Source organism: Ischnura elegans, chromosome 7, assembly GCF_921293095.1.
Source record: "Ischnura elegans chromosome 7, ioIscEleg1.1, whole genome shotgun sequence".
Lineage (NCBI taxonomy): Eukaryota > Metazoa > Arthropoda > Insecta > Odonata > Coenagrionidae > Ischnura > Ischnura elegans.
This window is the reverse complement of record NC_060252.1, coordinates 93218332-93228747: the sequence shown is the minus strand read 5'-3', so window position 1 is coordinate 93228747 and position 10416 is coordinate 93218332. Positions and strand designations below refer to the sequence as shown.

General features: G+C 35.7%; 1 long non-coding RNA gene across 1 annotated transcript; it reads right to left on the bottom strand.

Moving 5' to 3' along the window:
* Positions 1 to 8738: 8738 nt before the first annotated feature.
* Positions 8739 to 9643, bottom strand: LOC124161885. Its single transcript, XR_006865418.1, has 3 exons — positions 9235 to 9643; positions 8957 to 9145; positions 8739 to 8790 (listed from the first exon to the last, which is right to left on the bottom strand). It is a non-coding gene; the product is annotated as an uncharacterized LOC124161885 (long non-coding RNA).
* Between the last annotated feature and the right edge of the window lie 773 nt (positions 9644 to 10416).

Genomic DNA, 10416 nt, shown 5'->3' with positions numbered 1-10416 from the left:
TAGTACAATTTCAGAAAGATTTATTTGGAAGAAAGGTGCAAATATATATAAAGTATCATTTGTAGCTATTATTATTTACATAACATTACAGTAAAACTAGCTAATTACGATCGTCGCTTCTAAGGAAATCCCGCCTGTTACGAGTTGTGATTTCGTTCCGTTGGACTTTCCTATAAGATCGCAAATGTCAACTTTACCGCATGTTATGAGTGATTACTAGTATTAAATGATATGAAATCGCCCCTACGAGCTATATTTTGGTCCATAGAGGAATTTTTCATAAAAATTAAAGTAGAAAAATCCTTTTTCCGCCGGTGGGTGTAGCCATCATCTTCAAGTTTCACTGTCAATCTTGAAATCCTTCTCCTCACAACAGCTTGACGGGAAGGGTAGGACGATGGCTAATTTTTAATGATCCGTTGATTTAATAAACACGATTAAAGAATATTAATTAAGTGGCAATTATGCGATATATAGGGAGAAATCTTTTACAATGGATATAATGAAATTCTATTGTTATTCTAAATTCTAATACAGTTATTTAGTAGCTCGTGTAATGGAATTTTATATCAGGAAAATGGCAGAAGGATATTTGGCCTTGGATTTAATGTATCTTGAACAACGAAGACAGAGATTACAACGCCGGGGTGAGATGCGACAGTGGAGGAATACCTATGATCCTTTCGACCTTGTGGACGATGAATTCATTCATTTATTTCGTCTCCCTCCACAAGTTGCAATGGACCTAATTGACACCCTTACGCCAATATTGCAGCGTCAGCGTCCTAACGGCATAACTTGTGAACAGCAGGTATGATCAGTACATATACATGTATGATTTAAGTTGCACGGCTTTCAATAATTTAAATTAATAGGTATGAATTAAGGGTTTTTTTTTCAAATAGGAAGCCCAAGTTACATTCTTTAAAAGGTACTCACTGCACTTAGATTTTACGCTTCTGGCTGCTACCAACGATCCATTGGAGAGCATTTGAATTTGGCTCTTAGTCAGCCATCTGTGAGTCGTTGTGTGAGAGGTGTCACCAGTGCTATTAATGACATGCTTCTAAGGCAATGGGTAAAATTTCCCATGACTCCAGAAGAGCGGCAAGTGGCTCGGGAGAACTTTAGAAATGCTCCTCAAAGCTTTGAAGGCACCTTGGGAGCAGTTGATTGCACATACATAAATGTAATTGCTCCTAGAAGACATGAAGAAGCATATGTAAATCATTGGGGTAATCATTCTCTTAATGTTCAGGCGGTAAGTGTCAAACTAGTCTTAATGTAGAGTTACCTTTTGATGAAAACCATCTGCTATTGAAAAGCTGTTGATTAACAACTGCATTTTCAGATTTGTGACCCGAACTTAAAATTTTTAAATATAAATGCTCGGTTCCCTGGAGCCAGACATGATGCATATATTTGGAGAAATTCCCCTGTGCGTAACATAATGAGCCATTATTATGATAATGGGGAGCGTAATACTTGGTTAATTGGTATGTTGTTTTTATTCCTTTCATTTAATCACTCAGCATTAGTCTTCCCTATGTGTTGAATTTATTTCGTTCAGATAAGACAACTTGGCATTCATACAGATAATCCTCTCCTGCATTTAGTCATCAAGAATCGATTTCTCTAACTGGTTCTCATTCCAATTGTTTCTTGATCTATCTCATTTTACTTCTCTACATCCTGTCACTGCACCCCAATTGGTATTTGTACATAGTATATCCTCTTATGCTACTGCAGTACTATTCTGTCATTGTTTGTATATCTCTTTTATCTCAATAATATTCCCATTACAATGTATGCCATAAATTTCTCCTCGTTATACCATTTGATACCTGAATCCTTAATTTTATACCTGTCTATCCCATGAGTAATGTTGGTTGGTCTTACCCTCTTTTCAATTTGTATTTAGTTTATAGGGTCTGTTAGCGGCTAGGTGTGTTTTGCAATAATGACTGACTGGAAAAGAAAAAAAAACTTATAAAGAAATCTAATCTTAAATTATGTCTTAGTCCTATTAGAAAAATAAAGAGGGTAGTAATTATATTTTATCTTAAAGGTCTGATGAACTTAAAAATCTTTTGAGTTGAGTTTAAAGTATTATTCAGCATTGTCCCATAGTGATTCAGACAGGTTTCTCCTGAGCTCGTGACTCACCTTGAGTCCATCATGATATGTCCCACTGATAGTGGAAAATCAAAATCTATACATTGTGGCTGAATTTTATCTTCTGTGAAGAGGTATGATTGCATTAGAATGCAGTGACCAATCCCAAATGCTGTCAAAAATATTTCTTCTAGTGGACATACCACATGGAGGTCCGACACACACATATTAAAAGCTTAATATTGTGAAATTTGTGGTCTTCGATTGTTAGCCATTGATTCTTCAAATTTTATTGAGTTATTTTCACAATTTGGAAGAATCATGGCTATTTGATGTGCCATAGAATTGCTTTCCAATCAACCTCTCATCTCTCCTATTATAAAACCAGCAAATGCATCCAGTTGTTCCATCACCTAATTATCTTACCTTGAACAGCCCTAGTACAGACTGATACCATTAAAATTTTCTGCTTTACCTTTAGTTCTCTATCCAACTGTAAAAGGATCAACTTCCATTTCTCCACTAATCGATTAGAAGCACATAATACAATGTTAGAACACTTTCTGATGTCTGATCCACAATTTTGTAGGTGATGACGGATATCCTCTAGAGCCTTGGTTAATGACCCCACTACCACAGGAACAGCCGGGAACCCCAAGGTATCAATATAATGAAGATTTATGCAAAGCACGGAGTTATATAGAACGACTTTTTGGAGTCCTTAAGTCGGAATTCAGGTGTCTGTCTTCCCAAAGGAAGCTCATGTACCAACCTGGCATGGCAGGGAAAATTGTTAATGCATGTGCAGTATTGCATAATATAAGAATTGCCCATCATGTTGCAGACATAAATGTAGACTGACTTCGACGTTGAGCAATACATCTTAGCCAACATGCCCAACCCTGAGGATGAGAATGATGCCCAAGGCAATCCTTTGGTCGGACGTGCCCTTGCTAAAAAAAATTCAAAATGACTTTGTTGCCAAGAAATATGGCCGGGGGTAGAAGATGAACCAGAAATATGTACTCTTGTGTACATTTTCAAAATGAATTCAATTCTTATTTCATTACCAATTTAAAATAAATTATTTATTACACAAATTTGTTATTGAAACAATTAATTCCTTTAACCCTAGGAAGACTGAAAAAAAATTATCGCGTCGTAGCCTGACTGGGTCCAATGGACCCTTAAACATTTTTTCCACAATATTAACAGTTTATGATGAATTTAAGCTGAGTTAAGTGATGGTTTCCAACTTATTTACTTCCTCAACATATTTCTTCACGTCTTTATTATTATTAAATTATTTTGTTGGAAGCTAGTACTGCAGGGAAGCATAATATCATTCCCTCTGCCAGAAATATCACTTCACATACCCCATTTTTATGAATATTCATTAGCACAATTACATTAACAAAAAATTACAAAATTGATTTTTTGTCAATGATAAATAAGATATGTAACAAATTTAATGAAACAAAAGTATGATGCATTTACAAATGTTTTTAAAAACTGCTATGCTACAACAAGCCTTGATTGCATAAAATTTCTGAATGCTCTTGACATATATTTTTCGCACATCGTGAAGAGGATGTTCGTGTCGTTCGTGTCTTTCTATCCTCTTTGTTGTTGTACTTACGACACTTATTTTCCTAGGTTGCTAAGGTTGTCAAGGAGTGTGTCACATTTTCTTTTTCGCGATTTGAATTCTTCCGATATTGATATTCTCTTGGATTCCATGAGATTCATGAGATACCATTTTGTTAGGAAACCCTATAGGCTGTATGGCATTTACAGACGTGAGCTCGAGTGGAATCCCTCGTTTATTTTACCTCATGATCTCTACAATCGCTAAACCTTTGGAAAGTGGTAGGCGGTCTACTTTCACATATTAGATTTCTGGCTGATTAGTCCCTCAACCATCCCTGTAACTAATCTTTTCCCTTGATTGACCTCTCACCTTTTATTAGAGTATCTACCTGTGCAGACTTGGATATTCCACTTGTATGAATCACTACTACCACTTGCAGCCGAAATTTTAATTTTATTCAAAATTTTAATTCCATACTTTCATGGTTTTCATGAAGCAAACTCTGTAAAGGTACAACGCCCACGGAACATCAATAACTGTTCGTCATCTGTCATCAGGATCCTGGCACGAATGCATATTTCAAATATTCATTCTGCCCATCATATCTCTCCAATAGTCTGCAACTTATCTTCGCCTCTACTTTTCCTCATTTCTGTCGCATTATCAAATCGAATAACCCGCAGTATTATTTTGACTCTATAATACTGTTGAATAGTGGTCACCCGTCTAGTTTACTCCAAAGTTGTGAAACATTTTCATTTTTGACTTGTAAAAACGATAAATATTAGCAATCCCAGAACCTTATTTATTTCAGAGTCATTTTCTTAATTCTAGAAAAGTTATGCCTTTCAATGGTGGTCCATTTTCTAACAACATCAAAGATGTTAGGAAGCAAAATCAGCAAAAGAGGGGAAGACAGAATAAAAATTCCGCACGGCGTACAGGATATGACGCAAAATATTACGCCTTCGCATTCTACCCTTTTTAGTGGCATGAGGTTTTGTTTACCACTCCTCTTTCAGATTGCGTGAAATAAAAATTTTCTCCCGGTAGGAATTCCCCATTTTCATATTTCTATAATCTTCTCAGCAAGATGAAGAAAAATCGCCCAAGGTTCAGTTCTTCTCCATCCGCATTCAACATTTTAGGCTTCATCACCACCGGAGTCACTACTACCCTCCTTCTGTCAGCGCTGTATGTTTAGATGCTGAACACGTCCTTCTGCAATCTTTAGATGAACGCACTCCAAATGTGTGTCACTATTAGCAAGCCTGTGGATAAAGTGGCAATGAAATTGATCGATTTTTCATTCCAAACTTTACTTAGATATAAATGGAAGATATCATTGTTCGTGCTTCTCCTTAGTTATGAATTTAGGTAAACATTAGCAAAGCACTGTCTCATATTTTGTTCCTTATATCATCAAGCAATTCAAAGAGCTCAATAATTTTACTAGAACAGCTAATTTTTACAGTAATTATAAACAATGCTTTTTTATTATTACCTCAAAAATATCTTGATAGTTATTTTGACTGTAATATCCAAAGGGCGACGCCGACTTCTGAGCTCCTCAACTACACAGTAAGTATATGAATAGTCATTCTATGAATTCAGTCACATCAATACCTAACCATACAAAATTTGGTGCCACTAAGCATCCGGTAAAGGTAGGAATAATAAAATTGCTGTATATCATAGTAGATGAAAATCAATACACCACTTCATCTAACTAATCCATCTGAGGAGTAAACGATTTGGTAAATGAGGTAAATACTGGAATATTACATTAGAATGAAGGAGTGTAATCTTTTATATAATCCATAAAGGTTTGTACTTGCCATGTACGGCATCAAAATGCAATGATGGTATTCAAATTCTTCAATGCCTTCAGTTAGATAGTTGGAATGACAGCAAATGTCGGTAGGCAGCAAGACCACTCCAGCTTGCGAGCGTAATTTCTGAATTACCACCACGAAAGCACCGCAGACGCTAGATGAACGGTCTCACATGTAAAACTAACAGATTTTGGGACTGGATGTAGATAATTCACACTGTGTATGGGTCAAACCAGAGAAAGTTTCAAATAGTACCCATTACGAAACGATGTGGATACATGTTTCTGACCGTATCACTCTAAATGTGGCATTGTAAGAGCATATGAAAGGCTTCAAGCCAATCCATAAAAATTGCCCATTCATTGGTAATTGGTATCGCTAACGACTTTGTTTATAACTCCATAGATATTGAAACTCCCGAAAATACAAAGTAAATAAGAAAATTGCTGATAAGTTGAAATGAATTACCAAGAGCATTGAATATAGTCGACTGGGTCCAATGGATCCAGTCCGTCCACTATGTAACTTTGTAGTATACTATAAAATGTAATGAGCCCATTCTCGTTATTTCTTGCAATGTTTTAGAGGACATACATTTAGGGAAAGTCACGGCGTCAAAATGAGTTCCGTGCATTTTTGACATAATTATAAACTTTCAAACCTACCAACTGGGTCCATTGGACCCAGTCCGTCGTTCTAGGGTTAATAGTCATTCCTCTCCTTCTCATTTTCTGCAGCTTTTCTGGCAGCTTCTGCTTGTATAAGGCTGGCATCTGCCAATTTACTAATAGCTTTCGCCATTTCCTGGAAATCGGAAAAATTGATGAAGCATATGAAAGTAAAGGTAGTTTTTTAATTGATAAATTAATGACAATACAATTACCTTTTTCCATCAATACTAAATTGAAAAATTTCATAACTAAATATAGACATATATTGTTGTAAGGATCAGATTCTTTAGAATCAAGCAAAGCAAAATTAAAGTATGATTGGTAATTTTGTTAACAAAATTATGAGGAAAATATGAGGCCCGAATTAATAAAATAGCTCCTGGATAATTTGGCCTTATTTCAAAATCAAACATATACAGACAGTCCCAAGGGTCATTTGCCATTTTTGACCTGTAATTTTAGTATCTTTGCATCGAGCAATATTCATGAAAATTGGCATACTTATGGGGAAATGGCATAAGTTTTGTTGAGTATAAGCAAAATTTTACAATTTTGACCTTTTGACCTCACAATGTGGGTGCAAACCACAAATTTGTATTTGCCTTACGGGGTTTCAATGTTGAAAAAATTGAGATAGAAATAATTCTGAAATTCATTGATGGAGATGTCAATCCTAAGCTTTCGGACACAAGAATCCCGAAAATTACACTTTTACTCATGAAAATTCAACCGTTTACCTAGTAAGGTCACCGGCAATGTCATCAGGGTGGCAAAAAGAATAGTATACCAACAAAGGCGTTGGTCCATGGGTTTTATAGGGTGCCCAAGTCATTGGTATTGTCCCGAATTATTCACTTATTGACCCCCAAAGGTTAATTCCAGGTAAAAAAGGTAAACCTCCAGTCTTCTTGACAACCTATGTGTCGAACCATAGGTTTTGAAAGGGGGCCAAAGTCGGTTAGGAAGTTCGTAGATCCATATTGATGATTTTTTGACCTCCAAAGGTCACAATGGGTGTCAAAGGTCATAGAGAAAATATGCAACGTGGTTACCTCCCCTTCCTTCTGAAATTTTTCCATTTTCTCGCAGTATTTTCTGACAGGCCTCCCATGCCCTCTTACTTTCATACATCAGTTGATTATTTATTTCTCTAAACATTCTTTTGATTTGTCGCTCAAAGTGGAAGATACCATAGGGTAAAACATAAATGAAATGGATGAATCTAGCTTTTATTTTGATTGCATCATGCAATGTGATAAAAATTTGATGTTTGAAGAGAAATATCATGAAACGACAAAATTAATAGGATAATAAATTGAAATGTGTACGTAGAGTTTTAATTGTGCTCGTCAAGCATCCAATTTTAGAAATAGTTTCAATTGCCATGCTTTTCTTCTCGAAGCTCCTGCACCATTACACTTTCTAGGGCTTCAAGTACAGAATATTAAAAGTTCGTTTTGACGCACACCCGGAATTGTCCAGTAGTCTGATAGTCACAGTATATTACAATGTGGCCAAACTTTGACAAAACCGAGAGAACTGGCGGCACCTCCCCATGCCTGTTATCCGACCAACTGTCCTTGCCAGGCGTCATCCTGCCTATATGTCCACACGGCTGTCGACGAATACGATGCCCAGCAGACATAAGGTGGCAGTACGGTCCGGGAAGGATGGTCGGCCGGATTGTCGCCAATGGAGATTTACCGACAGGTCACATTTCGTGATTTATCCATTATTAGTTTCAACTTCACATTTTAGTAGGCTGGAGCCAATGTGTAGACAAGAAAGAGTACCAATGGCCACTGCAATAGTTGCAGTATAGTTACCTCCAAGATTGCAGAATTTTTCTTTGATATCTCTGCGAATTGCTCCCGAACATCAGCGAGCTGGACAGAAGTCCTATCCCGGTTTCCTGTGCGAACTAGTGTGAGAAAAAAAAACAGAAATTTAGAATCTTTTATAAAATGACACGTGTGCAAAAATTTCCACTCTAAATTTTGACTACAAGAAAAAAATGAGTGTTTCATATGCAGCTAAAGCATAGGTTCCTAACAAGTTCAATGTTAGGGCTTACATTGATATATAAGTAAAATATTTGATTATACACATTAGGAATTAATACTCAAATATTTATTAGAAGTGAAGAATAAATAAACCCTTTGCATTCTTATCAGGTTAATGACATGTTACACCGATTTTTGGAATTTAGTACTACATGGAAATTCTTTTATCAATTATTTCTAGAAACTGTTATAAGTTTTTGGCCTGTAAAGCGACCTAAAGTTATACACTTAAATTAAACATAAAAGATTATTACTTGTCCGTTCCCTCTGCGATGTTGCAACTGGTGGGGCCTGTGGCGGGACATCAACATCAGTGACTCCATCATCTGGTAAATCAGTCGCTACAAGAAGAATGGAAATAAAGGTTTTATTAACGAATTTAAACAATGAAAGAATAGAATGTTTGCGTAAATATGCTAAATAGGTTTTGTATCCTATTTAAATTTAGTTGGGATATATGTACCTTCAACAACAGCCAATACTTCTTCTTCCTCCTCCTGTAGAATCTGTTTAGCCTGTAAAATAGAGGCAATAAATTAAGTATGTATAATCTGTTGAAGTGGTAGCTAATACAATAGCAGAAAAGTGGTACGTGCACTAACGTCATACAGTATAACACACCCAAATGATATGATTATGTTAGAAAAAGGGTAAATAATATATATCAACCGAAACACATACCTCCTGTTCAGGAGTGCTGTCCATACACTCCTGACTGCCTACACAGTACTCCTCCCCCACTATAGCCACAATTCTTCTTTCAATTTGATCTAATGCAGCAGTTTGCAAAGGAAAATTTCCGGTCGCCCTGTTCTCCCTCCTTATTTGGGAGGCCTTTAAAGAAGCTTTAGACTTCATATCCCTCCAAACCTGTGTATAAAAAGAAAGCATTAACAGTGTGTAAAGTTACAATTGCGTCAGCCAGATAATACCTAAGAAATCATTAGAATTCCAATTACAATTTGCCACTGCTTAGCATTTTTAAATGCCCCATTTGGGATGGCATTCAGTTCCAATGCCAGTCTCTCCCACTGCTCCGTCAATTTTTTTCCCTTCCTTTCCAGTAAAATGACTGGCAGCAAACTGGCTGTGTGTTTCCATGTAATCTACTAAATGTTCCATCTGTGAACTATTGCATTTCTGCGCCCTGAATTTCTTCTCACTGCATAACATAAATAAATTAATATTTTGAAATCATTTTCTAGACTAATCATCACCTGATAATATGTTAGAATTATTGCTTACAAAAAATATTAGCTCTACCTTAAGTAACGGTGCAAAGAACACACGCTGATTTATACAGCAAAAATTAATTACAATAAAACATGCAGTTGATGATATATTTAATTCCACTATTTGTAACATAACTTAGACTACTTTAACCCTTTAAGGTCCATAAGAAATGTAGCCATAATATTAAAACAAAAATTGCGTTTTTAGGCTAATATTGGTGTGTAGATTCCAAAAATATCAATTTCAAAGTGATATCTCTAATAGTTTATGAGATATCGTCTGGGACATATATGTCCCTATGGACGGTAAGGGTAAAATTCGTTAAAAATGAAAAAATCATGTGTGTTGATTAGGAAATGGTTTATTTTCATAATTTTGGCGAGTGAATTATGTTATCCTGTATTTTAAATAAAGTCTTATTCTAAATCTTAACATTTTATACTTATTGCAACATAAATTTCGTCCAAAAATTATTAAAAATAACAAATAAACAAAAAGAAAAACAGAATAAATGAGAATTCAGAAGCTTTTCAGGGCATCAATCAACATCCAACATATTAAAATTTCCATTATATTGTTCTTATAAATGAGATTAAGAAAATTGTTTTATACATATTTTTGTTGATAGATAAACATGTCAAAAATACAAAAAAACATAATGCATCATTTTTGCGACTGTGTCCCCCTACACACAGTGGTAACTGATAAAACAATTTCTATCTGTTGTATAACACAAATAAACATGGCATATTCCACACATATTTGCTGTTCGAGTTTCAATTTTATTTTTTGCGCATTCTGCGCACCTTTTCCGGCTTGGCATTTTCACCAATTTATGTTCAGGCTGTGGTGCAGGCGTACTGTTCCTACTACTACGGACAGGGCCAGCCGGGACACCTCTGTTTCTA